At 38.3% G+C, this 15,476-nt stretch overlaps 1 protein-coding gene across 15 annotated transcripts in view; it reads right to left on the bottom strand.

The window, feature by feature from the left end:
- Positions 1-15,476, bottom strand: part of Sox5 (SRY-box transcription factor 5) — a 960,217-nt gene that overhangs the window by 843,239 nt on the left and 101,502 nt on the right. Inside the window, exon 1 of one of the 15 annotated variants that reach the window (XM_071610081.1) lies at positions 14,961-14,998. The exons of the other annotated variants lie outside the window; for them this stretch is intronic. The gene's annotated coding sequence lies outside the window, so the exon portion shown is untranslated. Of the gene's footprint in view, positions 1-14,960; positions 14,999-15,476 lie in introns of those variants that run through there. 15 annotated transcript variants of the gene reach the window in all.

Raw genomic sequence — 15,476 nt, 5'->3', positions numbered from 1 at the left:
AGGTCCCTCCCACCCCATTAGATGCACCATTACATTTGAGTGGCAGTGGAAACAAGAGAAATAACTGGACACTCTTTAATTCTCTCCATTTTATTATCATGGTCTTTACCAAACCATGACAATTGTTCCTCCTCATTCCTCACATGCTCTCTCAAGGTGAGTGGGAGGAAAAGGGCATAAAATGAACAAATGAGATTTTTCAGGCTCCTAGCATAGCCTAAACACATGCTTTGACCCACATTATATTCTTGGTCCTTTATAGCTTCCTGCAGCTCTGATGCCACCGGGTAAGTCAAATTTAACATGTCATGCAGTGGTCTCCCCTTATCTATAGTTTTGTTTTCTATAGTTTTGGTTTTTTGCAATCAAATGTAGTCTGAAAATATTTAACAAAAAGTTCCAAGAATAAACAATTTGTAAGTTTCAAATTGCTTGCTCTTTGGACCAATATGATGAAATTTCACACAGTCCCACTTTGTCCTGCCTGGGACATGAATCGGTCTTTGTTCAGTGTATCCATGCCATATACACTACCCACATGCTAGTTATTTAACAGCCAACTAGGTAATTAGAGCAATGGCTGAGGTGTCATGGTGCTTGTATTCAAGCAACTCTTATTTTACTTCATAATGAGCCCAAAGAACAAAAGAAGTAATGCTGGCAATTTGGATATGCCAAAAGCCCTGAAGTGTTTCCTTTAAGTGAAAAGGTGGAAGTTCTTGAAAAAATTACTCATAGGCTGAGATTGCTAAGAACCATGGCAAGTTATTGTTGCTCTCTTACTGTGTCTGATTTAAAAATTAAACTTTATCATAGATATACATATATGTTACATATTTTATACACACATACACACAAAGACACACACAGTAAAGGAAAAATCAGTACACAAAGGGTTTGTATTATCTGCAGTTTCAGGCATTCCCTGGATATCATGGAACAAATCTCCCAAGGTAGGAGGGGAGTACTATATAAGGAAAATGTGAAAAATCCATTTTTTATGAAAACATAACTTTGCTATGACTTGGATCACATCCTACTGTCAGGGTTCAAGCACATCCCCTTTTGCCAAATAATCACCTGAGGTTCAAGTCAAGCTTTTTTGTTTGTTTGTTTTGTTTTGTTTTTGGTACTGGGAATTGAACCCAGGGGCATTATCACATCTATAGGCCCAGTCATTTTTATTTTATTATTTTTTTTATTTTGAGATATCGGCTCAATAAATTGCTGAGGCTGGCCTCCAACTTGTGATCCTCCTACCTCAGCTTCTCAAATGGCAGGAATTACAGCCATGTGCCACTGTGCCTGGCTCAGTTTGGTAATTATTATGGCAGGATATTCTTATACTTTTATCTACTAAAAGGAGTAGGATGAGAACCTACAATTCGTTTCCCCAGTCCAAAGTCCCTCTCATTGACACTTTGCTCAGAAGGAACAACAATTTCCTACTAGAATACTCTATACAGAGAAATAATCAGAAATGAAAAAAAAATCCCTCCTGCTATCCTTCTGCAAATGCAAATAATCCTCTACATCATCCTACTCTGCATTTGTGGTAATGGGCCTCATCCTCTCTCAGATCACATATGGTATTTAAGCAATCCTTCTCCTCCTACAATCCACCTAATCTTGTAAAACATAATTCCTTTTTTTTTCCTCCTCCCTACACAAATTTAATTCCTGACTCTCTCCAAGTATGTACAAATTACTACACTGACCTTCTTTTAAAGCAAGCATCACACTGCAGCCTAAAACAGCAATTGAAAAGTGTTTTAACTATTTTACATTATCTGAACTTGCTTCTAGCACCTTTTACAACCAGTGTTGGTTTTTTTTCCCCCTTTATAAAGTGGCTGTGGCATTCCGTGGCTGCATACTACAGCACAAGTTCATGGTAAGTTCAGAGGAAAGGAATGTTCAAAGAAAACCGAACTCGAAGCATTGTGGGTAGTGATATGGAAAGTTGACAAAACAATGATAAACAATAGAGGGAAAAAAGAAATAATTAAGTGTTCTAAAGCACTATATCAGCATTTTATGCATTGTTAACTTTTTTTTGGAAACTTTTATTGTGTGTGGTTTCATGGAGAGATACTAAGCCAGTCTGTTGGAACAGCACTCTGCATGTGTAATGATTATAAAACTTTTTTTAAAATAAAAAAAGAAAATGGGCAAATATGTCTGCCTGAGATAAGACTTTCTGAACAAAATATAATACATGGAAATCCTTTCTTGAAGTGCTTTGTGGATTTAAGGAGGTAGGAAACTTAAAACAGTAGAGTAACAATAAACACGAAAGTATAAACAAGGTGTGAAAAATTGGACTGTGAGCAGCAACAGGCAAAGCAAGATGTAAAAGAAAAGCAGCCAAGAGAAAATGTTTAAATACCCTACAGGTACGTGTTTAAAGGTACTTACGAAAAATGATCTTAGTTACTGAGATTGTAAAAGACAAAATTTTTTTCTATTGCTAGACTGCAATACTAACTCAGAGTGCAGTCTAGATTTGATGTCTTGTTAGGTCAATTCCCATACACATTAAACACTTTTATCTTATTTGTACTTCTCATTCAGCAAACATTTACTTTGGAGGCATTACTTAGGTATAAGGAATTCCTGAGATAGTTGATACAAAACTATATGTATGTGTGTGTGTGTGTGTGTGTGTGTAAGCATTATATTCTAGTGAAAAGACAAAGAACATAATAAATAATGGTATATTAGAAGGTCGTCCACATTAAGGAGGAAAATCAAGCAAAGAGGCGGATTGTTACAGGGTTGGAAGGAGGATCAGCTGTCTTAAGGTTGTAAGAGGAGACATTAATTTGAAGGTCAGATTTGATCAGCATTATGGGATATAAGGGAGCATTGTTTATGTTGCAGAAGAGTATGATGAAAGACGCAATTCAGAGGTCCTGGAGAGAAGACGGCCACCTGCAAGCCAAGAAGAGAGGTCTCAGAAGATACCAAACCTGATGGCATCTTCGACTTGTACTTTCATACTACAAAACTGTGATGAAATAATTCTTTGTTGTTAAAGTTGCTCCATCTGCTATATTTTGTCATGGAAGTCCCAAAAAACCAATATAGGGATGGTGAAGAGAAAAAAAAATGTAAATGTCCTGGGATGGAAGGATCAGCATGTTAGACAAGTACCAAGAAAGTCAATGTGGTTGGTGAAGAGCAAGAAAGAGATAAGGCAATTCGCAATGAGTTAAAGAGCCACTCAGGGAGCAGAACAGACTGGGAGAAGGCCATTAGCTTTTAGTCTGAAGGAGGTGGGAAGCCATGGAAGAATTAAACATGGTATGACACATGCTAACCCTTTCTTTCCAAAAGTTGTTACAATGTATAATTTCTTAAGGTTATGGAACCTATTAAAAAACATTTTAAAGTTTCAAAACCCAGGTACAGCAATAGGACATGCCCAGAAAGTAAAGATAAAAATGAGAATACTAAAATACGTTTACTGTGACTTCATCTTCTTTCCATGAACACCTAAGGATGCCTCACAAATTCAGGGATGTCCATCATCCCTTGTTGAAAATCACTGATGGAACTCATGGTACCAGCCAATCAATGTAAAGTTTTTGCATCCAAGCCAACTTAATTCTCCCATATCTTAAAGAGACTATTTACTTCTTTACATACACTAGGTCCCTACAAAGAAAAATAGTTCAGGCACTATTGACATCAGTCAAGTATCTGTTTTGTTGCACACATGTAAGATGGCAGAGGAGAATGAGTTGTCACCGTTTGATAAGGAAGCACTGGGGCTGGTTAGCTGCAGGAAGGATAATATCTCCTGGCAGGCCACATTGTGCAATAATCAGTATTGACTCAAATCAGTGCATTATCAATGTAGGAGGTTGAGACTTGCATTTCCTTTGCAGGAAAACCTGTTTTGAAAGAACAAGGAAAGCTGCTTTTCCAACACCAATTCTATAGTATACTTCATATAATGGATGCAAAGAAAAATGCACTGATTTTTTGGTAACATATAAATAAAAGATTTGATCAGTAAATCCTTATTTATTAGTCCACTAAATGCTAATAGTCAAAAGTTTAAGACACTACTAGAAACTTATAGAATTAATTCATTAATTTGGTGCTGGAGATGGAATCCAGGGTTTTACAAGCTAGACCTGATCTACCACTGAACTTATATTCCTTGCCTTAAAAATTGTAGTCTTGAAACTGGTGTTTACCAAGGAGGTAGATGTGGAAAGAAGGGAGGGGGTGATCTGGTTTTTGGAACAGGTGTTGTTGATATTTTAAAGTTCCCTAAACACATTTTATACTTTAATTCTAAATCCTTCCCCACATTCTTACAGGATGAAAGATGAGGGAATCATTCTATTTTGAAGGAAGAATGGGGATCTGCAAAACCTTATTGTTAAGGCCTTAGTTAAGATACTTACAAAAAAAAGAAAAAACCAACAAATAAATGAATTCACACTTCATCTCAAAACCCTAGAAGAGGAAGAGCAAAACAACAGCAAAGGTAGTAGAAGGCAAGAAATAATTAAAATCAGAGCAGAAATCAATGAAATCGAAACAAAAAAAAAACATTGAAAAAATTGATAAAACTAAAAGTTGGTTCTTTGAAAAAATAAATAAGATCAACAGACCCTTAGCCATGCTAACGAAGAGAAGAAGAGAGAGAACTCAAATTACTAACATACGGGATGAAAAAGGCAATATCACAAAGGACACTACAGAAATACAGAAGATAATTAGAAATTATTTTGAAACCCTATATTCCAATAAAATAGAAGATAGTGAAGATATTGATAAATTTCTTAAGTCATATGATTTGCCCAGATTGAGTCAGGAAGATACACACAATTTAAACAGACCAATAACAAAGGAGGAAATAGAAGAAGCCATCAAAAGACTACCAACCAAGAAAAGCCCTGGACCGGATGGATATACAGCGAAGTTTTACAAAACCTTCAAAGAAGAATTAATATCAATACTTTTCAAGTTATTTCAAGAAATAGAAAAAGGAGGAGCTCTTCCAAATTCATTCTATGAGGCCAACATCACCCTGATCCCGAAACCAGACAAAGACACTTCAAAGAAAGAAAACTACAGACCAATATCTCTAATGAACTTAGATGCAAAAATCCTCAATAAAATCCTGGCAAATCGGATACAAAAGCATATCAAAAAAATTGTGCACCATGATCAAGTAGGATTCATCCCTGGGATACAAGGCTGGTTCAATATACAGAAATCAATAAATGTTATTCACCACATCAATAGACTTAAAGATAAGAAACATATGATCATCTCGATAGATGCAGAAAAAGCATTCGACAAAGTATAGCATCCCTTTATGTTCAAAACTCTAGAAAAACTAGGGATAACAGGAACTTACCTCAGCATTGTAAAAGCTATATATGCTAAGCCTCAGGCTAGCATCATCCTGAATGGAGAAAAACTGAAGGCATTCCCTCTAAAAACTGGAACAAGACAGGGATGCCCTCTCTCACCACTTCTATTCAATTTAGTTCTCGAAATACTAGCCAGAGCAATTAGACAGACAAAAGAAATTAAAGGCATAAAAATAGGAAAAGAAGAACTTAAATTATCACTATTTGCAGTTGATATGATACTATATCTAACAGACCCAAAAGGGTCTACAAAGAAACTACTAGAGCTAATAAATGAATTCAGCAAAGTGGCAGGATATTAAAATCAACACACATAAATCAAAGGCATTCCTGTATATCAGTGACAAATCTTCTGAAATGGAAATGAGGACAACCACCCCATTCACAATATCCTCAAAAAAAATAAAATACTTGGGAATTAACCTAACAAAAGAGGTGAAAGATTTATATAATGAAAACTACAGAACCCCAAAGAGAGAAATAGAAGAAGACCTTAGAAGATGGAAAAATACACCCTGTTCATGGATAGGCAGAACTAACATCATCAAAATGGCGATATTACCCAAAGTTCTCTATAGGTTTAATGCAATGCCAATCAAAATCCCAAGGGCATTTCTTGTAGAAATAGATAAAGCAATCATGAAATTCATATGGAAAAACAAAAGACCCAGAATAGCAAAAACAATTCTAAGCAGGAAGTGTGAGTCAGGCGGTATAGCAATACCAGATTTCAAACTATATTACAGAGCAATAGTAACAAAAACAGCATTGTACTGGTGCCAAAACAGGCGGGTGGACCAATGGTACAGAAAAGAGGACACAGAAACCAATCCACAAAACTACAACTTTCTTATATTTGATAAAGGGGCTAAAAGCATGCAATGGAGGAAGGAGAGCATCTTCAACAAATGGTGCTGGGAAAACTGGAAATCCATATGCAACAAAATGAAACTGAATCCCCTTCTCTCGCCATGCACAAAAGTTAACTCAAAATGGATCAAAGAGCTTGATATCAAATCAGAGACTCTGCGCCTGATAGAAGAAAAAGTTGGCTCCGATCTACATATTGTCGGGTTGGGCTCCAAATTCCTTAATAGGACGCCCATAGCACAAGAGTTAATAACTAGAATCAACAAATGGGACTTACTCAAACTAAAAAGTTTTTTCTCAACAAGAGAAACAATAAGAGAGGTAAATAGGGAGCCTACACCCTGGGAACAAATTTTTACTCCTCACACTTCAGACAGAGCCCTAATATCCAGAGTATACAAAGAACTCAAAAAATTAGACAATAAGATAACAAATAACCCAATCAACAAATGGGCCAAAGACCTGAACAGACACTTCTCAGAGGAGGACATACAATCAATCAACAAGTACATGAAAAAATGCTCACCATCTCTAGCAGTCAGAGAAATGCAAATCAAAACCACCCTAAGATACCACCTCACTCCAGTAAGATTGGCAGCCATTATGAAGTCAAACAACAACAAGTGCTGGCGAGGATGTGGGGAAAAGGGTACTCTTGTACATTGCTGGTGGGACTGCAAATTGGTGCGGCCAATTTGGAAAGAAGTATGGAGATTCCTGGGAAAGCTGGGAATGGAACCACCATTTGACCCAGCTATTCCCCTTCTTGGACTATTCCCTGAAGACCTTAAAAGAGCATACTACAGGGATACTGCCACATCCATGTTCATAGCAGCACAATTCACAATAGCTAGACTGTGGAACCAACCCAGATGCCCTTCAATAGATGAATGGATAAAAAAAATGTGGCATTTATACACCATGGAGTATTACGCAGCACTAAAAAATGACAAAATCATGGAATTTGCAGGGAAATTGATGGCACTAGAGCAGATTATGCTAACTGAAGCTAGCCAATCCCTAAAGAACAAATGCCAAATGTCTTTTTTGATACAATGAGAGCAACTAAGAACAGAGCAGGGAGGAAGAGCAGGAGGAAAAGATTAACACTGAACAGAGACATGAGGTGGGAGGGAGAGGGAGAGAAAAGGGAAATTGCATGGAAACGGAAGGAGACCCTCATTGTTATACAAAATTACATATAAGAGATTGTGAGGGGAAAGGGAAAAAAAAACAAGGGAGAGAATTAAATTACAGCAGATGGGATAGAGAGAAAAGATGGGAGAGGAGGGGAGGGGGGATAGTAGAGGATAGGAAAGGTAGAATACAACAGTTACTAATATGGAATTCTGTAAAACTGTGGATGTGTAACCGATGTGATTCTGCAATCTGTATTCGGGGTAAAAATGGGAGTTCATAACCCACTTGAATCTAAAGTATGAAATATGATATGTCAAGAGCTTTGTAATGTTTTGAACAACCAATAAAAAAAAAAAGATACTTACAGGTACACTTAAATGTCTGAATAGAAGAAACTATTAAGCACTCGGGTAGGTGTCAGCCCTGGATGTGTGTGCGATCCCATAAGTAGATAGTCAGGGTAGATGCAGGACCTTGGGCAAGAAAGTGGGTGTAATGACACTCTGGTGAATGCAAAGACACTCATCATTAGTAGGAAGTTAAGAATGGAACCTGAACTCTGATTGAATTCATCTGTAGGAGATGCTGTCATGTGCTCTCCACGGTAATAAAGCACTCACTGCCCCCAGCTGCCAGCAACACCCCTCTGATAATAGCTCACAACTGAGCCCCTCCCTAGGCACTGGCTGGGCTATAGCGAACTGCCTTGTCCAAGGCTACACTACACCCTGGGAACAGCAAATATCTAATGACCATTAAATGGGGAGATACAAAGGACAACCCCCACCTTGATCCAGGACACCTAGTCAGGGCCATCCCAAGACCAGAATTCCCAGTAGGATTGTCTGAGGCCTGTACTGTAACTGTATTTCAATTGAACCTCTCCATCTGCCCATCCTGCACCCCACATCCCTGACAGGTAGTGTTCCCAAGGACATACAAAACTCAGAGATGCAATTATTGGAAATGCAGTATATGTTTCCAAAAAAAGTTGACCCAAACAACAAGACAGCAAATGAAAGGTTTTGAACTGTCTGAAAGAACTGAGACAGAAGCAGAGTAACGGATTCTACTGGAATTGGTAGAATCATGGACTAATGCTAGTTTCTAAGGAAATTCACATAACTTGAAGCAAGTCACAAATATACTTATGAAGTGCTTATTTTGTAAGTTAGTTAAAATGTTAAACCAATAATTGAAGAGTAGTCAATTAGTGATTTTATGGTGACTATAAAGTGCTGTGTGGCTCACGTAAGCTATATGATGGTCAAATCTGCACACTATCACACATATCTAATTGCATGCTCCTTGACAAGTTAAAATATCATGTCTGCTTGAAAAGCTCACTTGCTTTTTAATTATGTAGTTATGTATGAGTCCAAAGAGTGTAAAAATGGTGGTAAAAGGGGAAAATGTAAATTTTGTGACAAGACTATTACATGTCATATAGATCCAAAGAAATACTCTATAATGTATGATTAAAGAGATGACTTTTGAACACTAAGACCAGAAAATAGAGATCATAAGGAGTGAGAATACATTAAACCAATGCAAGAAATATATCAAATACACTATTTCTGTGCTTTAAGATATTGACATCAGACTGATCTTCTTGTGATCTAGACAGAATATAGGCTTGATAAAAATATAAATAGATGAGGGTATAAAATGTTGAACAACCATATCAAGAGAGATCTTCTACCTTAAATGATAGTAGTCTGAAGGAAAAATTTGGTGTCTTAAGTTCTGCCTTTAGCTCAGCATTCCAGAGTATAACCTGGTGATTGGCAATGACAGGGGATACAGGGAAGGCACTGGACTTATTTACAGGATATAAGCAAGTGCTGATGGTACTAGGGTTGGCTTTATTTTCTAGGAAAGAAATTTACCCCAGCAGGCAGAACACACTGTCTGAAAAATTACTACACAATGTATTCCTGAAAAAGACAATAACATGAATTCACAAAGGTATCACAACATGAGGGCCAACAGATTATAGAATCCCCAGAGAAAAGTGTTACTTAGAAGATATCACTGGGCCTATAGCAACCAACATGTAATAAATATTTATTGAGCATGTCCTATGTTCCAGCAATTGATAAAGGTACTTGTTTATAGCAGATACATCTATGAACAAGCGAAATGGGATGTCCTAATGGGGAGAGAAGCAGGGAAACAAATAATTAACAAATTATTAATGTCTCACAGGATAACAGCTATAGAGAAAATAAGACATGGTGATTTGATAGAAAAGACTTAGCCTACTCTTGATTGGCTGGAAAGAAAAGGCTTCTTCAACAAAGTGTCATTTGAGCAAAGATCTGAACATAAAAAAAAAAAAAAACAGCTATTTGAAGGTATAAAGGAAGAACTCTCCTATCAGAGAAGCCCAATGTCAGAAAGGACCCATGTGAGAAGCTTGGTGCTTCCAAGGAATAAAAACCATATAATTAAAATATACCAATCAGGGAATATAAAGCCTAAGAGATGAGATCAGAGAGGTAAGCAAGAGTCAGATCATGTGGTGCTTTATGCACTAATACAGGGAAGAATGGCATAATTGATCTGTATAGGAAGATACTTGGGCAGGAATACAGAAACTGACTACAAGGCAGGTGGTTAGAATGGAAGCTCAGACACCAGGTAAGCGGTGATCACTGTCTATGTAAGAGATGCCAGTTATGGAGACTCAGAAGAGAAGAAATGTAATAAGGGTAAACATAAGTCCTATTTTTTACAAAACAAGCACAGTGTTAAGGTGAAAGATTTATGAGTTAGTTGCATCACAGATTCAAAAGCACAGGATAAAATTTAATGACAGGGGAATGTCAAAGAGGCGCAGAGCTGACCTGAAATAGCCCCCCCTTGGCCAAAGTGGGTACTGTGAACAATATCATACTATTGGATTATAATCTGAAGTATCAAATAAATACCCATGAGTCCATACTTATATAAATAAATAACTGGGAGAAAAATAAATGGGGCAGAAGAGACAATTTCTGTATAGGATCTAAATAATTGGTGTAGATATTCCCCCTTCAAGCAGGTGCAGTTAATTCCACACCTCTGAAGCCTGAACTGCTCTTCCAAAGGAAAGTAGCTTCATGTGGAGAAACCTGGCCAGGTGATGAAGATTAGTGTCATCAATAATGTGTCATCAGGTGAGAGCCCTGTAAATTATAACTGGATGAGAATGGAATTTCACCTTTGTGATCTTCCTCCCCCAAACCCTGATCCAATCACAAGAAAAACATGAGCCAAGGACATTCTTCAAAATACCTAACTGCCAAAGTCATGGAGAACTAGGAAAACCCGAGAAACTACCACAATCTGGATGAGACTAATGAGACATGACAACTAAATGCAATATGGTAACCCAAGTGGGATCCTGGATGAGAAAAAGCACATGGGAGAGGGCTAAAGAAATGAGAACAAATATAATATTTGGTTAACAGTTGTGCACAAACATTGGTTCATTAATTGTTTCAAACATACCAATAGTAATACTGAAGCCACGCCCTTGTCCTGGAGTGGCAAAGTGGTGGCCCAGGTGGCATGGAGCACAGGTAAAGAATACAGGCTGTGGCTGTGTGAAACCTGCCATGTCAGTGCAGTTCTGAGGTGTCAAGCCAGGGCCAAAGCAGCTCAACTCAGGCCCAGTGCAGACACTGGCTCCACATAGCACCAAACCCTGCCCCCGCATCCACGTTCTGAAGACTTCAACCTCCCACTTTACCCAGAGAAGCTGGAAAACTGAAGTAGTACAGCCTTGAATGGGATTGCAAGACTAACCAATAGTCACGGTACTTTTCCAAACCCCAATTAGCATAAATTTGGACCAATAGCATTGGCCTGAGGGCTATATAAATTTTTGAGTGCTATATAAAGCCATAGACTAGTACACGCAAGTAGCAACACCTATTGGGGTCCCCTCTTACACCTGTGAGGATTCTGTTTCTATTCTTTGCATTCGAAAAAGTTCTACTCCTTTCAATCTTGCCTTCTGTTGCCCAGTGAATTTCATTCTTCAGATTTGTGAGACAAGAACCCAGAAAGAAGTTGGCAGCGAGATGCTGGGGTCTGTCGCAACATTGGAATGCACGACCCCCATTTTGAGCTGCAACCCTGAGAGCTGCAGATGCCTCTCAATGGTAGTGGAGAAGACCCGGGCTTTGCTGGTGACCCTTGGAGCTGACGCCAGCAGGCATTCCCTGCTGTGATTAGCTGCTAGAACTAACTGGGCTTTCTCAGCTGCAGAGGCCTGCTACTTGGCCAATGATGGTGGGACACATCTACAATCCCAGTGACTCAGGGGATTGATGCAAGAGGATTGCAAGTGTCAGGCCAACTTCAGAATTTGGTAGGACCCTGTCTCAAAATATAGAAAATGCTGGGAATGTAGCTCCATAGTACAGTGCCTTGTGTACCATGCCCACTAACCCCCCCCCCCCCCACACACACACACACACAGTGCCATACTTGGAGGAGGAAGCAAAGGAATGTTCTGGAAACAGAATGCACAGAGAGTTTAATGTCATGTCATATGAGTAGCAAATAAAAGTTCTAGCTATGCTCATGTAGAAAATATAAAAGACACTATAACTATCTCAAAATGTGAGTGATTATTATAAAGAATGAGGAATGGACTTTTGTTCTGAATATCTGTAGTATTTGGTAAAAATGAAGAGCAAACTACCTCTGGAAAATTTCTAATGAAGTCAAGAAAGAGCTTGTAATAAATCTGAAATCAGTTGTCCTGGGAGGCAATAAGGAGCCTTTCTGATAATGAGCAGTCAGGCCCCGCCTGGACACCTTGATCAGGAAGGTGATGGGAAGAAGGGTATTTGAACTATTAGGCTTAAAATACTAAAACTTTAAACTTCCCTGCTTCTCCACCAGCACTTAGTAAATGACAAGAGAAAACTGGTTATGCCCCAAATCCACGTTGCACTTCCACACTCTATACTACATTCACTTTTCACTTTTCATTATTAACTTTTATTTACTTTTTATCTTGCATTTCTGAAACGTATTTTAACAACAGGTGAACCCTCTCAAATCTACTAATAAAATCATGTGGAATAATTTGTCCCAGTACTATCAGCTCAGCCCCCTCTCCCAAGTTCAAGACACCCCTGTCCAATTGCTTTCTCAGCTCTCCACCTGCATGTCTAATAGCCATTCCCAACTTCATGTGCCCCCCCCCCCAAATCTGGATTTTCCACCCAAACCTGTACCTCCCTCAATCTTCAAGCTCAGGAACCACCACCAAATGGCACCCAATCTCCTTTCCTCTACTTCCATACACATTTCATTAGCACATTCTGTTTGATTAACTGTCCATTTCTCACCAGCACAACCACCACTGTTCATCAAAAGTCAGACTTTCAAACTTCTGTAGTCACTCTAACTGGCCCTTCTGCTTCTGCTCTTTCCCTTTTAATTAATGATCCACAAAGCAGCTGGAGAGGGGATCCAACACACAAACCTCCAAAACCTAACCATAGCATTCAGGAAAAGAATTCCAGTCCCTTACTGTATTCTGGTTCTTTTCAACTTCTCTGAGCCCTCCTTACCAGTCTCCTGCTTGCCAGGACTCCAACCACATGAGCCTCCTCTGTGTCCCTCCATAACCTCGGGTTTGCCTCTCCCTCAGGGATCTGGCTCCAGCTGTTCCTTCATCCTAATGTTTTCACCACAATCTTCAAATGCCTTGTTATTCTAAAATGGCCAAAAGGGCACTCTTCATCACTTTAGCCTATTTTAACATTCTGTACCTGACATTTTCCTGGTTGGTATTGCTTATGTTTGTGTTGCTTGTCTGAGTTTTCTGAGAACAGGAACCTTGTACAGCTTATTCACAGCTGTAGCCTCAGAACCCAAAACAGAACCTGGAATACAATAGAAAGTCAGTATTTGTTCAATAAGTTGATCATCTTAACATGAGCCAAGATGACATCTCTGGCATCTGATTTGAAATCTTCTTTAAAGTGATCTTCACAAATTGGGGAACTAGGACCAATATTCTAAAATATTAACAGTAAGTTAACACATCGAATGCATCAAAATACAATCACCTCCCAATCCTACATTCACCATGCTGACCCTTGTGCACTTGTCTATGTTGTTGCTCTGTGAAATAATTTCTCCTGGAGTTTTCTCTAACCCCCAACATCATCTGTGTGAATCTCATCATCTGTGAAATACTATCCTCTTTTAAAGGCCCAGTCACAAATACTATCTTTCCTTTGACACACTCTGATTGCAAAATTATTATGTATTATGTGCATACGCAACAGTGCTCCTTCACAACCACACATGTCACCAGGAAGCTGAATATTACAGATGAGAGTTTCTCAAAGTTTCTTAGATCACAAGCACTTGGGGTAATTTGTGAAACTCACAATAGCTTGAGAAACACTGAAAAACATATCCATTTTTGAAGCTTCACAGGGCACAATATTAAAGTCTTTGAAAAAGTCCCGCAATAAGTAAAATGTAGGGTTTGACTTTTATAGTGCAAACCTACTTGTTTTCTACTATTTGACCACAAAATCCTCAATCTTTTTAAAAACACAGATATACATAAACAACTCAGGTAAGATAAGCCAAAATATACCTGACTAGTGGTTAAAGAACATAGATTTTAGAAGTTAGTTGGTCATCAGACTTGAATTGTAACCTGGGCTCCAATAGTTATTACAGAAATTATATGTCCCTCCATATTCCCATGTTTGATATAGAGTTGAATATGACCACTGCAGAGGATCAGTATAAGGATTAAAGATGCTAGGGTGTCTGGGACCTTGCTAGCACTCAGTAAATGATAGGTGCCATTAGAATAACAATTTGTATTAATTTTGTACCTTAGTGAGATCAGGAGTCTTAGGTATTTACTTGTGAATCTCACACAAGGTCTAGAATCTATCATGCAATCTTAAGGGTTTGCAAACAAAGCAGCCCACACACCTTCCAGTTGGACAGCACAAGGTTAGTGTTTCAGGCCCCACACTATCCCCATAGCCCTATGTAAGGTGCAACTAATAGGTTTGCCATTGGCCTTGGTCCTCTGTGGCATTAGAACTTGCAGTTCCTTAGAAGTCCTCAATTAATGATCATTGAATTTCTTGATCTCAATGGATTCTGACTGGGTTCAATTCTTATCCACCAGAATCACCCCCATACCTAGATATTTAACACCATCTATTTAGAAAGAGTGACTCGCCAAAGCAATGATTTATGCATTTAAAAACCTACATCATAATGGAAAATTAAAAGTTATCTAAAAAAATCCTCTAATCTAATGTGCACCCCTTCTCTCCACTTCATCACTGAGATGGTCTACAGTTGCTCATGAAATTTAGAGTGGGAATGGGTCCCCCAGGACTGGCCTGTAAAGCCGACTCCTAAAGGGTAGAGGGTATTCGTACATGGAGAAGCCTAGCCTAATGAACTCAGGGGGCCATTCACCCTTGAATTTCTATGAAATCATTGGAATTTAAAATAAAGCACTTAAAGGAATTTTCAGAGATCATCAAGGCCTCTCCATACCTGTTAGAATATATCTATATCTCCAGGTTCAATGTTGAAGTGTGAAGGCTCAAGCTGCAAGAGAAATTAATGGGTTAGAAGGCAAAAATGCTTAGGGGGAGAGAAGAGAAAGGAAAAGAAAAATCTGAGGATAAAGGAATTTATGCCCTCCCAATTAACCTTACCAAGGACCTCAAAATTCCCAAGGCAACCTCGATTCTACCTTTCTTTCTTTTGTTTTCAAATATGGAATTTTCTCCAGAACTAATGTTAGAATTGAGCATATTCTTCCTTTGATTTATGAGAACATTCAGGGAATATAAGGTCATGAAAGTTAGCAAACCAGCTGGCTTCAATGCAAAGTAATTAAATAGAAAGTCTTAAAAACTGAAAATCCTTACTAGACATGTTTCAGAAGGATGTTAAATTTATTTTCCTTTGTATTTAAAATACCCTCTTCATATATTTTTTAAAATATTTACTCTAGATTTACATTAACTCTCCCCTGATAATAGCAGTGGACCTAATTCAGAAAAA

This window comes from Marmota flaviventris, chromosome 3, assembly GCF_047511675.1.
Source record: "Marmota flaviventris isolate mMarFla1 chromosome 3, mMarFla1.hap1, whole genome shotgun sequence".
In the NCBI taxonomy this organism is placed as follows: domain Eukaryota; kingdom Metazoa; phylum Chordata; class Mammalia; order Rodentia; family Sciuridae; genus Marmota; species Marmota flaviventris.
Note: the sequence above shows the minus strand (reverse complement) of the source record. Positions and strands in the feature narration are given on the sequence as shown.